Source organism: Bombina bombina, chromosome 3, assembly GCF_027579735.1.
Source record: "Bombina bombina isolate aBomBom1 chromosome 3, aBomBom1.pri, whole genome shotgun sequence".
Classification (NCBI taxonomy): Eukaryota; Metazoa; Chordata; class Amphibia; order Anura; family Bombinatoridae; genus Bombina; species Bombina bombina.
The window spans coordinates 465,222,164-465,248,042 of NC_069501.1; the positions used below are offsets into that span (position 1 = coordinate 465,222,164).

At 38.6% G+C, this 25,879-nt stretch overlaps 1 protein-coding gene across 1 annotated transcript in view; it reads right to left on the reverse strand.

Annotated features, from left to right (window-relative positions):
- The window catches only part of PRELP (proline and arginine rich end leucine rich repeat protein), a 104,737-nt gene extending 79,194 nt beyond the window's left edge, over positions 1-25,543 (reverse strand). The window contains exon 1 of the mRNA XM_053706727.1: positions 25,308-25,543. The gene's annotated coding sequence lies outside the window, so the exon portion shown is untranslated. The remainder of the gene's footprint in view (positions 1-25,307) is intronic.
- Between the last annotated feature and the right edge of the window lie 336 nt (positions 25,544-25,879).

Below are 25,879 nucleotides of genomic sequence, written 5' to 3' on the forward strand. Positions count from 1 at the left end.
TATTTTATTAATTTCATTTATTTTATTTTATTGTAATGTTAGGTTTTAGTGTAAGGCCAGTTAGGTTTTATTTTACAGGTAAATTTGTATTTATTTTAACTAGGTAGTTAGTAACTAGTTAATAGCTATTTACTAAAAAGTCTACCTAGTTAAAATAAATACAAACTTACCTGTGAAATAAAAATAAAACCTAAGCTAGCTACAATATAACTATTAGTTATAATGTAGCTAGCTTAGGTTTTTTTTTTTACAGGTAAATATTTAGTTTTAAATAGGAATTATTTAGGTAATAATTGTAAGTTTAATTTAGATTTATTTTAATATTATTTAAGTTAGGGGGGGTTAGGGTTAGATTTAGGCTTAGGGTTACGTTAGGATTAGAGTTATGCTTAGGGTTACGTTAGGGTTATGCTTAGGGTTAGGGTTACGTTAGGGTTAGGGTTAGGTTTAGGGGTTAATATATTTATTTAGTGTTAGGGATGTGGGAGGCCAGAGGTTTAGGGGTTAATAACTTTAGTATAGTGGAGGCGACATTGGAGGCGGCATATTAGGGGTTAATAACTGTAATGTAGGTGGCGGCGATATCAGGAGTGGCAGATTAGGGGTTAATAGTTTTATTTAGGTGACGGCGATGTTAATGGCAGCAGATTAGGGGTTAGTAACATTATGTTGGTGGTGGCGATGTTAGGGGCAGCATATTAGGGGTGCTTAGACATGGTTTTTATGTTAGGGTGTTAGGTTTAAACGTAACTTTTTCTTTCCCCATAGACATCAATGGGGCTGCGTTACGGAGCTTTCGTTTCCGCGATCGCAGGTGTTAGGCTTTTTTCTTGCCGACTCTCCCCATTGATGTCTATGGGGTAATCGTGCACGAGCACGTCAAAACACTGCTTGTATTTGGGTGAGGTATGGAGCTCAACGCAACCATATCGCCCGTACAAGCCAGGTTTTACAAAATCTGTAATAGCAGCGCTATAGGGAGGTTGCAATTTTAAACAACTTTCCAATTTACTTTTATCATCAAATTTGCTTTTTATTTATTGGTATTCTTAGTTGAAAGCTAAAGCTAGGTAGGCTCATATGCTTATTTCTAAGCCCTTGAAGGCCACCCCTTATCTGAATGCATTTGACCGTTTTTCACAGATAGAGGACATTAGTTCATGTGTGCCATATAGATAACATTGTGCTCATGCATGTGGAGTTACCTAGGAGTCAGCACTGATTGGCTAAAATGCAAGTCTGTCAAAAAACTGAAATAAGGGGGCAGTTTGCAGAGACTTAGATACAAGGTAATCACAGAGGTAAAAAGTATATTAATATAACTGTGTTGGTTATGCAAAACTGGGAAATGGGTAATAAAGGTATTATCTATCTTTTTAAACAATAACAATTGTGGAGTAGACTGCGGATGTCTCTGTGAGGGTGTGTGTGTGTATGTATGTATGTCTGTGTTTTCTGTGGATGTCTCTGTGAGGGTGTGTGTATGTCTTTGTGTGTTTTCTGTGGGTGGCTATCTGTGTGTGTGTTTATGTCTTTGTGTGTTTTCTGAGGCTGTCTCTGTCGATGTTTCCTTGGGTGTATGTGCAAGTTTGTGTTTGAGTTTGTGTGTGTGTACATGGTCTGTTCCTTTTAGGATATATTGACCTTACTACTGATTATTCACATCTTTCTACAGACTTAGAGACTAATGAGACCTTTCTAGAAGTCACCAATTAACCATTTCACCTTTAAATTATTGTTTTGGCAGTTCAGGGCCCTTCCTTTCAGCCACTGCATGCTGTTGTCATCATTTAGTTGGCATCTTCCTTGACAAAAAGATCATTAGAACTCCATATTTTGATTTGTAAATCTCCTTTTTTGACAAAACTGTAGTCTACCTCATTACTTGTCAGGTCAATGTAAACAAGTGCTGAGTGTCTGTTTGGGTGTCTGTGTCTGAGTGTGTTTGTGTGTTTCTTTGCGTGTCTGCTAGAGTGTCTACATGTGAATCCTTACATGTGAGTGTGTGTTTCAGTGTATGAGTGTTTCTGTGTGTTTCTGTTTGTGTGTTACTTCCTTTACAAGATTTCCAAGTTTGACTATGCTTAAGAATAAAGTGCATATGCGTTTTAGTCACTTGGTCAAAAATTGCACATGTCAAAAGGGGGGGGGGTGATCAATGGTTAAGTCAGGGACCCCAACATTTCTAGTGGCGGCCCTGCACGCAAAACTATAGTCAAGGTGACTTCCCCAACAAACAGCATAAGCAAACACAAGGGAGTCAGTGAATCAGGCACATTTGTACCAAGAGGAACATTCTAAAAATAGAACCTGTTTCTAACCAGAAGGACTAATGCCAGCTAACCCTAGCATTATGCATAACACAAATTGACCACCTGAAAAATAAGTTTACTTTAAAAAAAACAATAATTGTAAAGTACAAAAAACAAATCAAATATACACAAAAGAAATATATTAAAATCACACATTGTACTGAAGGGGAACTTTTTCACAGCATTTTTGTTCCTGTGTGAAAAAGTTCCCCTTCAGTACAATAGGCGCATTGCGCATGTGCTAAAGCCAGTTACGAGGAAGATAGAAAAATTACAGGGATCACAAGAAGATCATGATGTCACTGATGATGAAAAGGGGCGGAGCCAGACGGAAATTTTTAAACGGCAGCAGCACCAGAAGTAAGTGCTTTAACTTGAAAACGGATTATATGTAAAAACTGGGCTACATTTGTAAAAAACGATCTATAGAAACTTTATAGATATAACTTAAAACTATTTTTGGGTTGACTGTCCCTTTAATAGATTTATAAGGTTTTTGCGATGTGGGTTAACGGCGGATTAGGGGTTAATAGTTTTAATAGGGATTTTGCGATGTGGGTGAATGGCGGATTAGGGGTTAATACATTTATTAGGTATTTTGCGATGTTGGGGTTGGCGGATTTAGGGGTTAGAACTTTTATTATGCAGACTGCGATGTGGGTGAATGGTGGATTAGGGGTTAATAGTTTAATTAGGCATATTGCATTGTGGAGGTTGTCGGTTTAGGGGTTAATACATTTATTATTAGTTGCAATGTGGGGGGATTGCGGATATAGGGGTTTTACGTGTCGGGTTTATTTTTGGGAGGTGGGTTAGACTTTTAAGGGAGATTTGATTTTTCATTTTTTTTTCTTAGGTACCGGCAGTTTCTAAAGTGCCGTAAGTCACTGGCGACTCCAGAAATGTGTATTTACGCTCATTTCTAGACATTGCATGTTTATCCGGTAGTTTATGAACTACTGGCGGGGTTTATGTGATACTCCGATGTGCGAGGTGAAATTACTAGCGGCGCGAGTTTCAGCAGTTGCGCTGAAGCTTGCGCCGTATATGTAATCTCGCCCTTGATTTGCAGCATTTGTAAAATATACTGTAGTATTTGCTTTCTGGACACTCCAGGGAGTGTGGGGCAAGCATGATTTCTCCACAAAAACAAGAGATATTTAATGTCATTTTAAAGCTTTATAACATGTGGAAAAAAAGTAAATTTCTAGTAGAATACATTTGATTTTTTTTGCAGAGCCTTGATGTGAAACTAATCAATAGCATCAGTATTTTCCAAATTCCTTTTCTCCTCTATATTTAGGTCTATGTTATAATTATGAAGACAGCTCTGCAACACAAGAAGGATGTTGTTTCGAACAGCTGTATATATTGGCATACGTTTATAGACAATACACATAGATACATTTGTAATAATGAGTACTGATTTAGTTTACATATTCAGTGTTAGCTCTCAGAAGGATCTGCATTCTGCAGTTTTAAGCATGCTGCTGGGCTTTTAAGGTTTTAAGGAATAATTAGTTATTGGCTGGTGACATAATGAAAACTCAATAACTGCCCGAGGCAAACTCTACCGCTCTAGTCAGCCACACCCAGCTGTGCTAACAGCTGAATAGAGGATTTTTATACACAGCTGGAGAGTCCCCAAGATCTTGACTACTTTGTCTAATATACATTCCAATCTGATGATATTGCTTGCGCTCCTCCTCTCGCTAATGAGTTCTTAAAGGGGGCTTATTGTGGATCAGGAATGGTTTTCCTAACATTCCCCTCATTATCCTACTTTAAAGGGACATGAAACAAGTTGGGATAGAGACAAAATAATATAATATGTACTGTTATTACTTTACCTGCAAATTTATACTGCAGTGTCTCACCATTAACCCTTTCTTTTTAGTTTCTGAATTGTAAAGCTCTAACTCCCTCCACACAATTCCATCTATGGCTGTATCTATGTTTACTGTTCTTTTGGTAAAATGCAAAAGTGAATAGGGATTATCTGCTGGGGCATGCCTAGAAGCTGGGAACTCAGTTTAAATACAATGCCTGTGTCTAAACACTGATAAGAGGGGTGGAGTTAGCTGCTCCAGGCAGTTTAGCTATGTAATTCATTTTGCTTATTTTTGAAAATTATTTTAAAATTACTTGCCAGCAATTTTTAAACAATTTTTTTATGCACAGACCTCAACCTGTTTTATGGCACTTTAATCTCCCAAAAAAATTGAAACACCAATAATTTATTTCTAGAAAATGACACACATTATAATATTGTTTCAATATATATTAACAAAAATTAAAAGACAAATAACTAAAATAAATTTTCTTTGTAACTGTAGTGTTTCCTTTTTTACACTTATATATGCATAGTTAGTTAGAAATGTATCATGTCTCTAATTATACGAAGTGTGGCCAAGAATATACCTCACTATCTACCAGTGTATCACAATATTATGTGATTTGTCTTTTTGTACCAATGCCTGTAAAGAAAATATAAAATTAAGGGCCAGATAACAAGTTGAGCGCAAAATATCGCTTCCGCAAAAGTGATATTTGCTTTCAACTGAGTAATACCAGCGCACGCAAATGTGTGCTGTATTACAAGTGAGGTGCAATGGGAACACGACCTTGCATTCGATTTCGCATTGCACTGAAGCATTGCGCTCACGGGAGCGCGCTTCCATAGGCTCCAATGGGAGCCTCGTTCTCATGCTGTGAGAAATGCGAAGGGGGTAAGTCGCACAGCTATAGCAGCAAATTGTAAATATATATGTATATGAATATATACATATATATTTATGTGTTAATATGTTTATATACCCTTATTAACACATACATATATATGTAAATATCATATACATTGATATATACTGGGAACACACAGTTCCCATAGACCACAATGTAAAGGCACTTTTTAGTGCCTTTTTTCTTACATCCCACACACCGCTACTTTTAACTCCTCATAACTGCTATTAGCAGTTATATTTAAAAAAAAATAAAGATGCTCATTGTTTTTTATTTTCAAAAACAACACACCACTTTATTTTGTGGGCAATTGGGGACATTTAGAAAATGAACCAGAGATCTGATCATTTGTAATGGCTGGTTATTTATCATGTTTTGCGAGTGTGTGGTAAATTAGAGCTCCACTTGTAATCTAGCCCTAACTATGTAAATGTGTTTTGCAGAAGTATATTTCTTCTCCTGTAAAAAAATATTATGAAATGTCTCACATTTCTTTAAGGTTAGCATTTATAAAAGTAAGTCAGACTGGCAAACTTCACAACAAAGTAGATCCTTTTTCAGTCTGGGTATGTTTTTGCTAGTCTGCTCTTGGCATAAGTCTCTTAAAGGGATATTAAGCTACAATAATAATATGCTAGAGCTTTATATTATTGCAGTATTGCTTGTAGATAACTGTGGGTCAGATTACGAGTGGAGCGTTATTTAATTCTTCCACTCGAGCCTTTACTGTGCTTGAAGTAAGTTTTTTTGCTCTTGTCATTTTGTGCTCATATTATGAGTTGAAAGTAAACTGTTTTCGCTTGTACGCTAACCCTAAAAGCGCAAAAAGCCAAATACGCACGCGTGATAACGTATTCCCCCGAGAAGTAATTGGACCAAAAAAAGTGGACAAACCCCAACACCCAACTCGCGCGCAAAACACAATCCCATATTCTCAAGTGCGATAACCCAACATGAAAATATGGATATTTTACATTCCAATGTTCTTCACAGCAGAATATGTTCTATGTACTTATTTCTATATATATCTGATGGTATTGGGTAAAATATATATTTATAACTATATAAATATACATGATTATATAGGAATAGGTATATACAGATATATATATAGGCATATCTATTTATAAATACTTATTTCTATATATATCTGATGGTATTGGGTAAAATATATATTTATAACTATATAAATATACATGATTATATAGGAATAGGTATATACAGATATATATAGGCATATCTATTTATAAATACTTAGAACATAGTCTGCTATGTGAAGAACATTGGAATGTAAAATATTTACAGTAAATACACAGTATAACGCTTTATAAAATTTGAATATTGCATATATATGTTTTTACATGTTTTCATCTACTTACGCTCTAATGCACTTATATGTATGTCTATATATGTGTACATATGTATTTATATGTTTATATGTCTGTAAATAAATGTATACACATATAAATACATAAATACATATGTACAGATTTATATTTATAAATATATATACACCTTTAGATATGTATATGTATATATCTATATGTTAAATCCCCTTTGCCTGCCTTTTTTGTTTTAACATCGGAGACTTCAGATCTTTGAGCCCTTATAACTTTTTTGTGCAATATTTTTATAAAATAATTTTTATTAGATGTTGTTATTATGAGTGTAACTTTACTTTGTCATGTATTTTTGATGTGCTTTGTGACACTTTTTTGTTTCACAAAACATTTATCCAGAGCTCTGAGGACACAGTAATCATTCTAGCATAAATAGAAATTGCGCTCAAGCAATCGCGTTTACTTTCAATACAATACAAGCGGAAAACCCGACTCATGAAAACCCGCAATATACCACCTATTGCTAGCGCTTAACTGTTAGTGCTCTATTCGTAATCTGGCCCTATGTGTTTAACCTAGGGTTTCCACCTCAGGCATGTTTCCCTGGACAGTTATGAGATATACATGCTGCAGGGTGTACAAAATACATTTTCCTCCCTGCGCACACTGCAGCATGTATAACTCATAACTGTCCAGGAAAACATGGTTGAGATGGCAACCCTAGTTTAACCCCTGTTCACACTTCAATAATAATTATTGCTTTTTCGTTTTTTTCGTTTAAATTTAAAGGGACGGTCAGAGGCGTAACTAGAAACCACAGAGCCCAGGTGCAAGAATCTAAGAAGGGCCCCTCACCCCCCCCCCCCCAAAAAAAAGTGAATTTGATACATATCTTTTTTTTTTTTTTTACATTTAACACAGAAAAAAAAAATGTGAACTTCTGAATAATATTTGTTAAATCGAATGTTACATTCAAAATTTTGAAAATTCAATCTAATTATGAACATTCAAACATTTGAAAACCAGAAATAACATTCATTTACCGAATTTGAATGGATTTTCCTTCTGATCAACTTTTGATTGTCCAAAACGAATGACTATTCGTTCTACCAAACAAATTACACTTTCAGCACATTCACCCATCACTAAAAAACAGGACTAGGAGTATTAAAGTCTATACACTGAACAGGAATACGAGCAGAGTACATAGGCCTTAAAGGGACACAAAACCCAAATTTTTCTTTCATGATTTAGGTAGAACATACAATTTTAAACAACTTTCCAATTTGCTTCTATTATTTTATTAGCATACTTCTCTTGATATCCTTTGCTTAAAGGTTTATCTATGAAAGCTCAGGTGCAGCAAAGAACCAAGGTTCTTGATGCTGATTGGTGGCTGCATATATATAATGATTATCATTGGCTCATCCATGTGTTTAGTTAGAAACCAGTAGGGCATTGTTGCTTTTTCAACAAATGATACCTCAGATCCAGTACCAGCACATTATGTAGCTTGTCTCAATACAAAAAGAAAGCAGCTCGATCCTCCTTTTCCTACAGAGCACCACAATTATGGAACAACCTCCCGCACACTTTCAAACCTTCCCCAAGCCTAAAATCCTTTAAGAGATCCCTCTCTACATATCTCAAAACAGAATGCACCTGTCATGGTTGATTATATATTTCTTACCTGTTCTATGTTAAATCTTTGCATATATTATGTATTAATATTGTTTCTGTATTTTATTGTACCCTATTGTATCAATGCAATGTTTTGTGGACCCAGGACATACTTGAAAACGAGAGAAATCTCAATGTATCCTTCCTGGTAAAATATTTTATAAATAAATTATTAAGCAAATTTGATAATAGAAGTAAATTGGAGAGTTCTTTAAAATTGTATGTTCTACCTAAATCAAGAAAGAAACATTTGGGGTTTCATGTCCCTTTAAAAAGGAGCTGTCCAGGAAACAACAGTACTATGAGCAAATATGCTATCCTGGGAATATTTAAAGGGACATAACTCCTTTCAGTATTATTTGTTAAAGAGCTAGCAGAACACAATGAGAGAACCAATGATCAGCAGCTAGCTCCCAGTAATGCATTGAATCTCCTGAGCCTATCTAAGTATTCCTTTCAATAAAGGATACAAAAAGAACTAAGCAAATTAGATAATAGAAGTAAATTAGAAAGTAGCTTAAAATTGTATATAATTATATAATTGTAATGAGTAATGAAAGAAAAATGTGGGGTTTCATATCACAGCCTATACACTGAGCAGCCCTATGAGTAGAGTGGCCTTTTCTTCCTTCCCTACCTTTTAAATATATATATTAATGAGAGTTTTCATGATACATTCCTATTCATTTGCCTCTGTATCTGCCTTTACTTCATACTCATGCCCCTGAGCATATAAAGCGAATATTAGGGAGAGTTCATTTTGCTAATTTTCTAAACAATATCCACCATCTTAGGGGAACATTTTCACACATACCAATTTTAAGGTATCTGCTGCATGTACTGTGAAACTTAGTTTACATATAAATTATATGAACTATTACAAAACAGAAACAATTTAAATATATATATATATATATATATATATATATATATATATATATATATATATATATATATATATATACTGAACACAATTTATATGTTGTGTACTGTAAACATGTTTAACCCCCCCCCCCCTATGATTTCTTAAGGAAGGCACATCGCTTCTTGCCTGTATAACCCTTTTTTATAGCGTTTTGCCTGGTGGGCACTTGGTAAGACTGGTAAGATTGAAATGAGCATTTCACCTGAACCTGGTGAGCGTTAGAACATTGAGCCCTAAGCCCCTTGTCACCTTAAAGAGACAGTCTACTCCAGAATTCTTATTGTTTAAAAAGGTAGATAATCCCTTTATTATCCATTCCCCAGTTTGGCATAATCAACACTGTTATATTAATGTACTTTTTACCTCTGTAATTACATTGCATCTAAGCTTCTGCTGACTGCCTCCTTATCTCGGATCTTTTGACAGACTTGCATATCATGCAATAAATGTGCTTACTCTTAAATAACTCCACTGACATGAGCACAATGTTATCTTTATGGCTCACCTGAAATAACGCCCTCTAGCAGTAAAAACTGTTAAATGCAATGAGATAAGAGAAAGTCCTCAAGGGCTTATAAATTAGCATATGAGACTACCTAGGTTAGCGTTCAACTAAGAATACCAAGAGAACAAAGCACATTTGATGATAAAAGTAAATTGGAAAGTTGTTCAAGATTTCATGCCCTATCTGAATAATTAAAGTTTAATTCTGACTAGACTGTCCCTTTAATATATAATGTCCATCATTTCTGCTACATTCTTCAATTTCTTTTCTCACTTCACAATGTCCACATCTTGGATCTCACAGCCCCCCCTATGCAGAGAGTGGGGAAGTTAAAACTTAGCTTTGTATCCATAGAAACTCTTTATCTTTGGCTTCCCTGAGCTGCTTTTCTGTGAGCCAAATCACACAAATATTTCCAAACCCAGAACTGAGCAAAGTGGTAGGAGCAGAAACTCCAGGCAACAAACAGAGAGGGTGGTGGGAAAATTAAATATGGGGGTGATAAACAGACTACTAAGCCAAAAATGAGTATGAATATGTATACACATATCACACTGATAATAAATCTGTTTCATGTTTGTGTTTATGCATTAAATTAGCAAATCCACCGGGGCCTAAATAATAAGATCTCTCAGTACTGATAACAGATACTGTTTGAACTTTTTATAACACATTCTTCGCCCAGTCACATTATTAAAGGGACATTAAACCCTAAAAATGTATTTCATGATTCAGACAGAGAATACAATTTTAAACAACATTCCAATTTACTTCTATTATCAAATTTGATTCATTCTTTAGATATTCTTTGTTAAAGAAATAGCAATGCACAAGGGTGAGCCAATCACATCAGGCAAATATGTGCAGTCCCCAATCAGAAGCTATTGAGCCTACCTTGATATGCTTTTCAGCACAGAATACCAAGAGAATGAAGCAAATTAGATAATAGAAGTAAATAAGAAAGTTGTTTAAAATGGCATTCTCTATCTGAATCATTAAAGAAACAATTTGGGTTTAATGTCCCTTTTAAGAATTAACATATGTATAATTATGACAGCCACATGCTTAAATAGACAGTACATTTAAAGGGATATGAAACCAAAAAAAATTTCTTTTGTGATTCAGATAGAGCAAACAATTTAAAAAAATTCCAATTTACTTCTATTCTAAAATTTGCTTCGTTCCCATGATATTCTGTGTTGAAGAGATACCTAGGTAGGTGTCTGGAGCACTACATGGCCGGAAATATTGCTGCCATCTAGTGCTCTTGCAAATGAATAACATTCTTACAAAACTGCTGCAATATAGAGGTATATTACAAGGAGCGATAGTTTGTGCTCCCATTTGCACGTTAACAGTGCTAAACTTCGGCTTTTTGCGTGCGTTGTGTTGCGCATGTATTACAAATTGAAAATAAAAAGTTTTTGCTCGAACCCAGTGTGGGCAAAAATCAAAACTTGGAATATCACGACCGTGTTAACAAATTCCCCCGTAGACTTCAATGGAGCTCGAAAAGGGGAAAAAAAACTAGCACCCTTACTCGCGCCCAAACCCGATTGCATTTTCTCAAGTGCCCCAACCCAACATAAAATATTATGTATATATATTTCACATACCAATATTCTTCCCATAGCAGAATATGTTCTAGTTATTTCTAAATACATGGGGGATATTTATCAAAGCCTCAACCGCAAATACGCCGGAATTCCGCAGCATAATTGTTGCGAGCTTGATCCGACCTAGTTATCAAAGCCTACAGACCGGCAAATTTTGAAATTTGTGACGTAACATACGATCCGCTGGTCTCAATCCAACGCAGATCGATGCTTACATCATTACAGATGTTCCGAATACACATTCGGCTCTATTTGACACTTTTTTCCATTTACCAAATAGTTAACAGGTACGCTCATGGCTATTCCGGCCCAGCGTACCTGGTTTTCAATCCACCACCCTGGAGGCCGCGGATGCCATAGAAATCAATGGGAGTCTGAAAGCAGCGAAAGCTTATATTCGATGCTGCCAGATATCCCATTGATTTATATGGTAGAAAACAAGTGACGTTTACACCTAACACCCTAACATAAACCCCGAGTCTAAACACCCCTAATCTGCCACCCACGACATTGCCGCAACCTAAATAAATTGTATTAACCCCTATTCCGCCACTCCCTGACCCCGCCGCAACATAAATGAAGTTTTTAACCCCTATTCCACCGCTCCCCTACACCGCCGGCAACAAAATAAATGGATTAACCCCTAAACCTCTGGCCTTCCACATCACCACCACTAACTAAACCTATTAACCCCTGAACCGTCATCCCCCCACATCGCCATAAACTAAATAAAGCTATAAACCCCTAAACCAAACAACCCACTAACTTTAAATTAAATTTACAACATCCCTATCTTCAAATAAATTTAAACTTACCTGTAGAATTAATATTAATTAACCTACCCTAACTATTATACTACAATTAAATTAAGCTACCAATTAAATTAACTAAATTACATATTAAAAAACCCTAACCCTACTCAAGTTATTTAAATATACTATTAAACCTTATTAAAAGTACCACATTACCAAAAGAAAAAAAACCTGTTACAAAACCCCCCACTAAATTACGAAAAATAAAAAACACATTATCAAAAATAAAAAAAATACACCTAATCTAATAGCCCTATCAAAATAAAAAAGCCCCCCCAAAATAAAAAAATCCCTAGCCTACAATAAACTACCAATGGCCATTAAAAGGGCCTTTTGTGGGGCATTGCCCCAAAGGAATCAGCTCTTTTACCTTTAAAAAAAAAATACAAACCCACCAGCCACCCAACCAACCCCCCCCCCAAATAAAAAAACTATCTAAAATAACTTAAGCTCCCCATTGCCCTGAAAAGGGCATTTGTATGGGCATTGCCCTTAAAAGGGCATGTGGCTTTTTTACATGCCCAGACCCTAATCTAAAAATAAAACCCACCCCAAAGAAACCTTAAAAAACCTAACACTAACCCTCGACGATCCACTTACAGTATTTGAAGTCCTGCTTGAAGGATCCATCCAGTAGGAGAAGTCATCATCCAGGCGGCAAGAATTTTTCATCCGGGCGGCCTCTTCCATCTTCATATTGACTGCAAATTACTCCATTGTATCTATCATCTATCTATCTATCTATCTATCTATCTATCTATCTATCAATCAATCAATCTATCTATCTATGTGTGTTTCCAAGTATAGATATGTATTTATGTGTTTATATGTGTATATATGTCTGTAAATACTTATATACACATATCCTATATTATAAAAGACCAAGTGTGTTTGTCCGAAGTTGTCATGTGCAGTAGAGACTGCACGAGGACAAACACACCTGGCCTTTAGGATCCTGACAGCAGAGGAGATGTGGCATGGCCGGCGGGAGCGCGCAACGGGGGTGTGACCGGGCGTGACGAGGGGCATGGCCGGACGGGGCACCACGATGGGGTTGTGATCTGGTGGGCATGGCCTACGGGAGCACAGTGATGGAGCGTGGCCGGGTGGGGGCACCTCAATGGGGGCGTGGATGGCCGGGGGTGGCCATGGCTGCGAGAGAGAGGCAAAAGAGGTGGAGAGAGAGCCAAAGAGGGGGAAGAGAGAGAGCCAAAGAGGAGGAAGAGAGAGAGCCAAAGAGGAGGAGTATTGGAGGACTGAACTGGCTGAGTATATTAGCATTCTTGTGCATTTACTTTGGGATAAATTCTCTTGTTCACTATGTTTAGTTAATATTGCTTAATCTGGGTTTGTTTAAGATAAAGTTGCCTGTATAATTTGGACTGGATGTTGTAGCTCTTGGTATTTCTTGAGACTTGTTTTATATTTTGTAGCTTACATAGTTGTTAATCTCCATACCTATATTATTTGTCTTCCAATAAAATAATTTTAAAAAGTGGACAACCCCTTTAGTTTAATATTCTGGTACTAATTACCACCACGGAGAGAGCCAGAGAGAGGGGGCAGAGAGAGCAAAAGAGAGTGGGAGAGCAAAAGAGAGGGGGAGAGCAAAAGAGAGGGGGGAGAGAGAAAGCAAAGGAGAGGGGGGAGAGAGAGAGAAAAAGAGAGGGGGCAGAGAAAGCAAAAGAAAGGGGGAGAGAGAAAGAAAAAGAGAGGGGCAGAGAGAACAAAAGAGAGGGGGGAGAGAGAAAGCAAAGGAGAGGGGGGAGAGAGAGAGAAAAAGAGAGGGGGCAGAGAAAGCAAAAGAAAGGGGGAGAGAGAAAGAAAAAGAGAGGGGCAGAGAGAACAAAAGAGAGGGGGGAGAGAGCAAAAAAGAGGGGGAGAGAGCAAAAGAGAGGGGGTGAGAGCAAAAGAGAGGGGGAGAGAGCAAAAGAGAGGGGGAGAGAGAGAAAGCACAAAAGAGTGGGAGAGAGAGCAAAAGACAGGGGGAGATAAAGCAAAAGAGAGGGGGAGAGAGAGAGATATATATATTAACCCTTTGAGTGCTAATGACGGCTCTGAGCCGTCACAGAGTTTCTCACTCTGGTGATAATGACGGCTCAGAGCCGTCATGAGCACTCTCCCACCTTGAGGGAGATCTGGGGGCTCCTTACTGATCCTACCCCGGCGATCATGCCTGTAGAGTGACAGGCATCGCCGCGGCTTCACGTGATGCGCAGTGACGTCACCCGCAATTACGTGATGACATCACCGCACAACTTTATTTATACTTAACAATGTTAAGTATAGGAGGAGGGGGCATGCTGCTTAGAAGCCTGTATCTCAGGTATCTAAGCAGCTACAGACCCCCAAGACCCATTGTTGGAAAGGTAATCGCCTAACCTTTCCAACAGTGTAAGTTTTGGGGGTCTGCAAAAAAAATTAAAAAGTTAAAAAAAAAGTTTTCAAACATTTCAATAATAATAATAATAATAATAAAAAAAAAATATTAGCACCCAGGTGGGAAATGGCTTAGCAGCCAAAGGGTTAATATATTTATATTAAAAAAAATACTGTTCTGACTGGAATCTCATCATACTGGGCAAATACTGTCTGGAGTCTTTTGTTATAGATAGTGGACTGCCTTTTATGTGGCAAAATTAGCAGCTGCTGTAAAAAAAAATCATAATTCTATAAAGTTTTAGGCTGTATCTATAGGTTCATACATGTGAACCAGGGAGCGCTTCCTGTGGACTGAATTTCTGTAGCACAGAAAAAAACTTTGGACTAGATTACAAGTGGATCACTAATGATGGCGTAGGGCGCGGTAAGCAATATCACTAGACAGTGCTGTCATTAGCGAACGACAACTGGTATTGCAAATTGAAAGTTATAGTTTTGCGCTCGAGCGAAAGCTGAAAATGCCCTAGAATATTTAGCGCGACTAAGTAAACTGTAAGGGTTAAAATAAAAGTTACACAAAACACTTCAAAAACACATTAGAATAAAGTATTATGTACACAGATACCTATATACATATCTAAATATGTGTGTGTGTATATATATATATATATACGTGTATCATCTATGTGTAAATATCTCTATACATGTGTATTTATGTTTTTATATATGTAAATATGTAGGTGCACACATACATACATTTATTATATACACATAAATGCACATGTATGCACTTAAATACACACACACACATATATATACAGCACAATCAGTGAAAAATGGTTACAAAACCTTATTTAGATGTATTAGTGAAAGGAGAAAAACTAAACAAGGAACAGTATAGCTGAGGGTGATTGATGTCCGAGTAGTGTTAAAAGAAAGGGAAATAGAAGACTGTCTGCAAGATTACATCTCTCTCTCTTAACATCTTAACGTAAAGATAGAAGAACTTTTTAAAGGGATGCCACTATGGACTCGATTTATCAAGCCGTTCGCCAGGCTCCGACTGCAGGTTCCACAAGAGAACCTGCCGTCAGTATTTATCAAGCAGCGGTCATCAGACCGCTGCTTGCTAGTCTCTTTCAATCTCCCTGGTCTCGTCAGACCGGGAAGATTAACAGCTCCTGCCCGCGTGTGATTGGCTGTATGCGCGGGCAGGGGCCGGTGTTGCACAAGAGCGCAAAATAGTGATCTTGTGCAATACTGAATTCCGGCAGCAGATTGCTGCCCGCTAGAGGCGAGCTGGGGCGGAGAAGGGCGCATTTGTACGCCTCTGTCCACCCAAGCTTGATAAAGCGAGCCCTATAAATGGTCTATTTTAACAGAGGACAAGGTTTTATTGACACTATAAAAGATAAAAAAGAAGGTCTGTTGATCCAGCCAATAGTCATTCAAAGCTTTTAAGAGAACTTTGTTCTGTGCTAGCTGATCCATTGACAGAAGTTGTTCCGGATAATTGAGAACTGCACGTGTAGCACCTCTTCATAATTAAAATCTCAAGAGGGAGTACTCCAGTAACTGCTGGCTTGTCAATAGCTATAACCAATAATGTAATTGCTCACCCCAACTTTATTAGTTAAATGAACATCTCAGTCCATGGATTGTCAACCAAAGGGTTGAATTAACCCCCGAAGATGGGCTGTAAAAGATGCTCTGGCACCTCCACCGGCCAAAGCTACTTTTGTTTTGGTATATTTAATTAATGGTAAAGTCAATCAGAAGCCTATTTCATTGCTTAAAACCAGCACATTCCGGAGTCCCTTCACATGCTTGCCTGCTAGTAGAGAAGGGTTGAAACAAATGAGTAGGTATTTGTCACTTCCCAGCCTAGAAGGAGATAGATCTCTCTACAAGCTGCATAAACAAATATGTTGTTGCTGGCTTTATAAAGTTCTGTTGGCCTGTTGCACAAGTAAGTGTTTAGCAGTGCAAGAATTGTATCTCAGTTTCTGGGAGAAGCAGGGCCTGATGGTAGATAGAGTGAGACAGCCCTGCAGCCTGCAAACACTAAAATCTTCTTGCTGTCTACTTGGAGTGCTGATTTACAAGTGTATAACACCCACTGCATGTCACGGTGGACTAATTTAGCCTATGATTATGTAACTAAAGTAATAGAGCAGGGCGAGCAGTAGCTTATCTCGGTTTTAATGAGGGTTTTTTATTGGGGGATCATGGTTAGGATAGCAAGGCTAGGGGGTCATGTAGAGTTTTTTTATGGTATGGGGAGGTTGTTTTATGCTTAAAAGGACAGGAAAGTCAAAATTAAACTTTAGTAATTCAGATACCGTGTACAAACAGGAAAAGTAAATTAGATTTTTTTTTTTTATTTCCTTGTTTAGTTTTTCTCCTTTCACTAATACATCTAAATGTACCTATTTCTTTTGGTATTTTTTTTAATTTTTTTTATTAATACTAACCTTTCCATGAGAGCATATTGAGGTAAGTTCCGAATCATGCATGAGTCTTAAGAACTACATGTATAACATTGCAACAAAAGTTATTGCAAGCACTGCTGTCATATAGTTCTTAAGACTCATGCACACTTCTGAGCATACATGGTAGGTATCATCAAAGAATACCACGAGAACAAGCAAGATACCCCATTTGAATAATAACAATTTCATTCTGGCTTCCATGAGCCTTTAATTGCAGATCAGTATTTATGGTTATTTATGGTAGAAAGAGGTCTTGGCTAGGGTTAATTGGGGTATGGGCATCAGGTGGGCTAGTTAGGATTATTTGTGATGCAGAAAGAAATTAGAAAAAAAATAGCGGTACTGAATATAGTACAGGTGGCCCTCGGTTTACAACGGTTCAATTTGCACCGTTTCCGAAAAACAACCTTTTTTTTCAGTCATGTGACTGCTATTAAAAAGCATTGAGAAGTAGTGCATTGATTAAAATAGCCAGTAGGTTGAGTTGTCCACTTGTGTTGCAGCCAAGATATACAAGCCAAGCAAGCTGAAATTAATCAGTTTAACCAGACCTGAGTTATCGAGCAGATTTCAAAGGAACAAGATCTTCCTGTCTATAAATCAGTCCAAATTGGAATGCATAGAAAGAACTGTTTGCAGAAAAATGCAAGTAAAGTCTGTGTTGTGTGATTATTTTATTAGGTTCATAATGCTGTTTAGCAAATGTTTTTGTTCATTTAACTTAGTTTAATTATATATTCTGTGTTGTGTGATTATTTTATTAGGTTTATAATGCTGTTTAGCATTTAAAATCTTAATTTCAAAGCTTTAAAAATAATGTATTAGGTCTTACTTATGACAATTTTGAGAGGGGCCTGGAACCTAACTCTCTCACTTCCCATTGACTTACATTATAAACTGGGTTTCAATTTACAACGGTTTCGATTTACAACCATTCCTTCTGGAACCTAACCCCGGCATAAACTGAGGGCTACCTGTATATGTTTAATCATTGGGTCCCTTCTAAGATAAAAGAATACTAACCACAGGGCTCAATCTAGAATAAAGATCTTTGAATATGAATGACAATTAAATGTTTAGAGGTCTGGTCCCTTATAGGACCACATTTATTGCATCAAAGTGGCATTTAGAAAAGGTGGGTCTAGAGTTGTGAAAGCTGAAAGTCATTAAATTTGCATAGCTAGCCACAACTAGTTACAAAAGCAGTTAATCCTACACTCATCAATGTATGTTTGTGATTGAGGAACATTTAGTTAACAATTACATGACAACAATAAAGTTTTATCAGAATTTCTTATAATGAGATGTCCCTATTGGTTGAATCTGCTTGTGATAGTTTATTTAGTCGTCTCCAAACTTCAGATGGTGATGCAAATTCAAGACATGCAAAAATCCCTGAGAAATTAATGTTGTTTGACCACCTTTTGTGTAAAAATGATGTTTGTCTCACACTCGCTAGGAGGCCAAAACGAAAATTCTGTAATGTGCAAATGCTACAATCCAAAAATTTGGTTTATGCAATTTAAAGCATTTTGAAAACCTAAGTTACAGACAGTGTGGGACAAAGCACAGATTTAACATAAAAGCAAGAGCTGTTTATTTGTCTCTTTAACAAGGCCTTTTTCATCTGACACCCTTGGCTGTCAGCTAGTTGGCCTCATCATAGCACAACCTCAATATGTGTATGGATTTAATTACTCCTAAAACCAAAATTTACTATTGATAATGACATGTTTAACACTGGAATGAATAGGCCCAGGGGCAAAAGAGTTGGAGAAGTTTCTAATATTTTAGTTTAAAGGGATACTAAACCCATTTTTTTTTCTTTCATGATTCAGATAGAGTAGTGTTTCCCAAACCCAGTCCCCAGGACCCTTACTCAGGCTAGATATTCATTATATCTTAACTAGAGCACAGGTGAAATAATCAGCTGATGGGTGAGCTGGTTGTTTCACCTGTGCTCTAGTTAAGATATAATGAATATCTGGCCTGAGTAAGGGTCCTGGGGATTGATTTTGGGAAACACTGAGATTTGTGGAATAGACTTCCAATAGAGGTAGTAAGGACAAATAGAATAAGGGTATTCATCTATATAAAACTATGCCATACCTCTCAACATTTCCTGGAAGCTTTCCAGGATGTAGAAGGTTAAAAAATGTCCACTGGCATTTTGTGTGCAGGGCCCCATTGGACGGGACAACTTATTAAGGGGACAGTGGGTGAGTTTGTAGGCAGATTCTGAGCAATTCTGGGAGGGCTCTGCGTGTGTATAGGAGGGCTCTAGGCATGGCTCATACAGTCCCTTAAAACCGGGACAATGAACGACTGTGGGCGGGTAGTGAGCCAGACCTCCCAACCTGTTACAATTCTGCAGGATGTAGGACAGTTGGAAGATATGATGTGCAAAGAATTAAATAATCTTGCACTTAAAAAAGAAATATGGGCACACTCTGTGGGTCTTTTGATTCTTATTGCTCATCTTTATTTCTATTAAGTGGCATTGACTATAAAAGACCATAACCATTAACCCTAACCTATTATCCTAACTCTAAACCTAACCATGATGTCAGGCAATACCCTCCTCCACACGTTTCTTATACATACACAGATGTTTTAACTATATTGAGAAAATACTAGAAGCAATGGCTTAATATTTTTCTCATCTTAATAAAGTATTATATATATTCATGAAGGACCCTCCAACCCTGACTTCTAAAAAACTACCTAATACATACAACTTGCATGCAGGTGGCTACATTGTCATGTTGATGTAAATACCCAGATGCATATGTAGGAAGCTATGCTCCCTGGAGGGGTTACAAATCAATACACTTATATGTCATGAATATAGTCGATTAAAACATTTTATCTGTCAGACAGGTCCTAGCAACAACTGCACTGCTGTATCCTTTGTAGTTATGACTATGATGTTTAAAGGGACACTAAACCCAATTTTTTTCTTTCATGATTCAGATAGAGCATGAGATTTTAAGCCCCTTTCTAATTCACTCCTATTATCAAATTTTCTTTGTTCTCATGCTATCTTGATTTGAAAAAGCAGTACTGTAAGCTTTTGAGCCGGACCATTTTTTGTTCAGCACCTGGGTAGCACTTGCTGATTTGTGGCTAAATGTAGCAAACCAATCAGCAAGCGCTACCAAGGTGCTGAACCAAAAATGGGCCTGCTACTAACCTTTCATTACTGCTTTTTCAAATCAAGATAGCAAGAGAACAAAGAAAAATTGATAATAGGAGTAAATTAGAAAGTTGCTTAAAATTGCATGCTCTCTCTATCTGAATCATGAAAGAAAACTTTTTAGGGTTAGTATCCCTTTAAGTGGACATTTCACTCAGAATATAAGCCCTATTAAAATGTTTAGCTAAGCAAAATAGAACAACATTGCAATATACAGTACATTAATCACTGATGTTGCTTGTGTGTCCTGTAAAAGTATGCACATTGTGCTTGTTCCACTCCTACCAGAGAGGCTGTAACACCTTCCTCCTTGATCTTACAACCTGCTACCTAGTGGTTGCTTACACTAGAGCAAAAACTTACATCTGGCAAATATACAGGAGACCAGGAATGTGAAATCCACCAGACATTTCAAGGGTTGTATCCCCAAACTGCCCTTGGTTTACAAAAACTTGTAAATTGCACAATAACAGCATTTGATTATTTTATAACTTTGTTTTGTATCCACATTGTTACGGTTGCCTCCAGGCTGGCTGGAAGTTGGACCGTAGAAAAGGATGCTCCTAGCGCTCACCAAAGAATCATCAGCACCATAGTCAGCAATCCCTGTAGCTAAGGCAGTATGAAGAGCATAGCAATCCCTGTAGTGATTATAAGCTGTATCCTACAAACATGAGTCAAAGCTTCAAGTTAGAGGGTCAACATAGGTCTGATGTGCTGGAGCACACAGCCTGCTTTTTATTGAGGTTACATGCAAACAGGACACTCTCAGGGGGAGGCATAAAATCCCCCATCACACATTTGATATTAGATAGAGACACTCCCTTTGACAGGCCACAACAGCAGATAACATTACACACAATAAAACAATGCAGTCCACCTTATCAATACTAGTCTGATTAGACAATGGGAAAGTTGATCACTAAACCTAATTAGAGCTAATCCCAGCAGACTTGTATTTAGAATAGGTTTCTTGAAGCTGAACAAAATTTAACTCTTAATGGCACACAATGAAACTGAACCAAGTGGGAGAAAGCCAGGGACAAGTCATTTCACAGGTCTGGGGACATAGTCTTAAAGGGGCATTGTTCATCAAAGTCACAATATGTCCCCAGATGGTTCTTAAAGGGCCACACACACCCAACAAAAGTCAATATGTCCTCAGGGGCACAATCTTCCAGGGGCCATAGTCATGTGGAAGGAGGCTGGCAAATAGGCTTCTCCAAAATCCAGGGAAGCAGGGCAACCTTCCATTTAAAGGGCCAGTCACAAATAGCAGTTTGTAACATATCTCCCCTTTTGGAGGGAGACTAACAAGGCACCTGACCTTCTGTCGGTCAGTGCCTAAGTTAGTCTCGCAACCCACCCACAAATAAACACTAGCAGCAAAGCAGCCCCCCCACAACAAGTAGCACTGGCCTGTAGGTTCCAGGTTATAGGATGAAAGTGTAGCATCCTTTGCCTTCCTGGCGCAGCTGTGCAAATAGCTGATGGTACTTGGGGGGCAGAGGCCAGCGGCACTCTGCCCTGGTGCCAGCGCTTCTGCTGGGGTGAGGGGTTTGCAGGCCAGTCCTGTAACAAGGGGGTCTGTAGGGCAGAGGCCAGCAGCGCTCTGTTCTGATGCCAGCTCTTCTGCTGGGGGAATTGGGGCATAGTCCTGCCCGGTGGCAAAGGGAACGTGGGGGTCAGTGGGGGTTAACATCTCCACTGTTAACCCTGGGCCCAAGTTAGGAGTTAGCTGGGGAGGGGGAGATTGGCTTACCTCCTCCTCCTGATACTCCGGTGGCCGTTGGGAAGGGAGGTCGATGCTCTCCGCTTCCTGTGGAACATGCTGCGGCTGGGGAGAGAGACCGGTTGTCTCCTCTCCCTGGAAGGCACACTCCGGCTGGGGAGGGAGGTCGATGCTCTCCCCTCCCTGTAGCTGGGTCTGTCGCTGGGGATCTGGGCCGCCTGCCCAGCATCCCTGTAGGGCCGGTAGAGAGACTGCGGTCCCATCTCCACCTGCCTGCTGGGGGTCCTCCCAGGACCAGTCTATGAGGCCTGCTGCCTCTGGTATCTCTGGCTGGGGAAGGGGACTGGTTGTCTCTTCCCTCTGCACGCTATACTGCCGCTGGGGAGGGAGGTCGTTGCTCTCCGCTCCCTGTGACTCACTTTCTCGCTGGAGACCAGGTGTCCAGACCCTCAAACTCCACAGTTGGCGCTCAAAGGCTCGTGCCGCTTTGTTCTCCGTATCCAATTCCCGGATGATGCGACTGACTACCTCCTGTGCAGGGTCTGGACCATATCGGACTAGCCGCCTCTTTACCTCTGGAACGAAATCCGCGCCCTCATAGCGACGGATCAGGTTGAGGTGCTCTTCACAGGGTTCTGAATAGTGTCTTGTCAGCTCCATGCTGCTGTAGGTAGGGACGCTGCGCAGTGGCTAGCGTTGCCCTCAATAACTCTCCTACGATACCAGTGCTGTTGTGGTGCTGCTCCTTGCGCTAGGACGCCAATCCCACCGCTGCCGCCAAATGTTACGGTTGCCTCCAGGCTGGCTGGAAGTTGGACCGTAGAAAAGGATGCTCCTAGCGCTCACCAAAGAATCATCAGCACCATAGTCAGCAATCCCTGTAGCTAAGGCAGTATGAAGAGCATAGCAATCCCTGTAGTGATTATAAGCTGTATCCTACAAACATGAGTCAAAGCTTCAAGTTAGAGGGTCAACATAGGTCTGATGTGCTGGAGCACACAGCCTGCTTTTTATTGAGGTTACATGCAAACAGGACACTCTCAGGGGGAGGCATAAAATCCCCCATCACACATTTGATATTAGATAGAGACACTCCCTTTGACAGGCCACAACAGCAGATAACATTACACACAATAAAACAATGCAGTCCACCTTATCAATACTAGTCTGATTAGACAATGGGAAAGTTGATCACTAAACCTAATTAGAGCTAATCCCAGCAGACTTGTATTTAGAATAGGTTTCTTGAAGCTGAACAAAATTTAACTCTTAATGGCACACAATGAAACTGAACCAAGTGGGAGAAAGCCAGGGACAAGTCATTTCACAGGTCTGGGGACATAGTCTTAAAGGGGCATTGTTCATCAAAGTCACAATATGTCCCCAGATGGTTCTTAAAGGGCCACACACACCCAACAAAAGTCAATATGTCCTCAGGGGCACAATCTTCCAGGGGCCATAGTCATGTGGAAGGAGGCTGGCAAATAGGCTTCTCCAAAATCCAGGGAAGCAGGGCAACCTTCCATTTAAAGGGCCAGTCACAAATAGCAGTTTGTAACACACATATTTTGCTATGCAGTTCTTCATTGCTGATTTTTACTCTGCATATATAAAACATAGACTTCACTCTCCATTTAAAGGTTCTGTCACTGATGCATGAACGTCAATGACTTGTGCTCTGCTTCTGTAGCAAAGTTCAAAGTTCACAAATAGCAGTGTGTCATGGTTAACGATTTTTTTATTATAAGGGTCAGTTTGTACAATTGATAGTGACAGAATAATGAAAAAATATCAGCCAATTCTTTGTTATTTGCATGACAGAGTCTGTTATAAATTCTGCTATTTATTTTTGTTTGATATCAACTTTAGTTGACTTTACATCACTGAGTCAAGTTAATATGAGATATGAATTCCACAAGGCGTTATCTGATCTGTATGTTTTGATAATAGGCTAATTTCACCCCACCATGCATCCTTCATATCTAAGATACAGTACAGTAGGTCACATCATGAACGCATCTTTGCTGTTGAGCTATTTCTGCATATTGCACAGCTGTTTATCCGTTTTTTTAAAAACAACACCAGATTTAATAAACATACGATGCACAAACGTGTCACAATTTATATGAAGTGACATTAAAAATATTTGCAATTTATGAATAAAGAGAAGTAACTTTGTATTTTTTCTTTATCTAAACAGCAATGATACAAACCTATTTAATTAAATAATACTTTGTTTACATTTTGTTTAACTCTGCCCTATATAGGTAAGCCCAGTCTAGAACACGTCATGCACTGATGGAACACACAGCACCCTAAGGTGCTAGAAGCCTTGTTAGCTCCCTGGAGCAGCTTTAGTGCGGTGCACCCACATTTAATATTTTAGTAGAACCCACAAAGGTGTCAGTTACCCTGAATATACAGGAGTGTACCATTTTAACATGATCTCTAACCTGCAGTGAGAAATTAGCAAGGTTTTTTTTTTTTTGTTTGTTTTTTTTAAAAATAGACAAGAATAAACCGAACATCACAAAGCTAATTATAAAAAATACAAAAAAATACAGGTAGTAGTGGAGGGGAAACTCATTGTCTGTTAGCTATTCCTACCTTAAAAGGACATGAAACCCGAAAATGTTCTTTCAGGATTCAGATAGAGAATACAATTTTAAACAACTTTCTACTTTACTTCTATTATCTCATTTGTTTTATTCTCTTGGTATCATTTGTTGAAGGAGCAGCAATGCACTACTGGTTTCTAACTCAACACATGTGTGAGCCAATGACAATCAGTATACATATGCAGCCACCAATCAGCAGCTAGAACCTAGATTCTTTGTTGCTTCTAAGCTTAGCTACATACACATTTCAGCAAAGGATAACAAGAGAAGGAAGCAAATTAAACAATAAAAGTAAATTGGAAAGTTGTTTAAAATTGTATTCTCTATCTGAATCATGAAAGAAAAAAAATTGGGTTTCATGTCCCTTTAATTTTTTTTTTTTTAAATTCTCATTTGCTCCTCTTCTTGCCCTGGGTAGAATACTGAACTTGTGAAAAAAACAAAATAAAAGGTACAGGGCAGCTGACATATTTAATGTTTGAGAGTGTTACAGTAATGTATAAGTACCCTCAATCACCTCTATAAAACTGCTACAGAGTCTGTGACCACTATCCCTCTACACCCTTGATATCAAGCACTGTGGTCACCCTACATTGAATGCTCTAGAATTACCCCAGTTTTCTCCCCTGAGCTCTTATTAGCTGAAAATAACACTACAGGTGCTGATATGATGGAAGGATTGTAGAGGTACCAATGTAATGTGTATTCTAAGATCTGCTGTTAAACTAGTGCATCAATTGCCTCGTTTGTGAACCTTTTTATGTGGAATGTTTTACAGAGTGCAGTGGTTAGAGAACTGCAATAAAACCAATGCTTTCTGTAATTACAACCTCACATCTTGTTTTGTTAGGGCTTTGTTAGGGTGTATGTGGTGCAGGGTTTAAGCTTGAGAGGGGATGGGCACTGAATTGTAGCACTTGCAAAGTGTAGCAGTGAAAGTAATGAAACTTCTTACCTGTGATGGGGAGCCTGTTGCTGCCGGCTGTACAAAGGTGGGCTTTATTCCCAAGGAAATAACTTGTGCTCTCTCTCTCTCTCCCTCCCTCACTTGCTCTCTCCTCCCTCCCTCTCTCTTCTCTATCTCTCTGTTGAGTTCAGATCCCTGTGAGCTGCTCTCTAAGTGATTTGGGATCCAAGGAACGAGGGAGGGGAACAGAGATGTACAGGAGGGGAGAGAATGAGGGAGGAGAGCAACAGAGAGGGGAGAAGAGAGAGGGAGGAGTGAGAGAAGATGGAAAAGTAAGGGATAGACAGAATTAAAAAAAAAAAAGAAAGAGCTTGGGAACTCAGCAGTACAATGAGGTCTTTATTTGGCAGTGAGGAGCTTGTAAATTTTATTCCTACACACATCACCTTCCCCTCCCCACCTTACTTTTAATAAGACTCTAAGCTGCCCAGCTCACAGATTTCTTACATATGGGACCCAGTGTGCGCTCAGTATACATAGCTGCTTGTACTCAGAGTATCCAGACACTCATGGGTTACAAGGTGTGAGGGAGGAGTAGTAAGAATAGTGACATCTTTAGA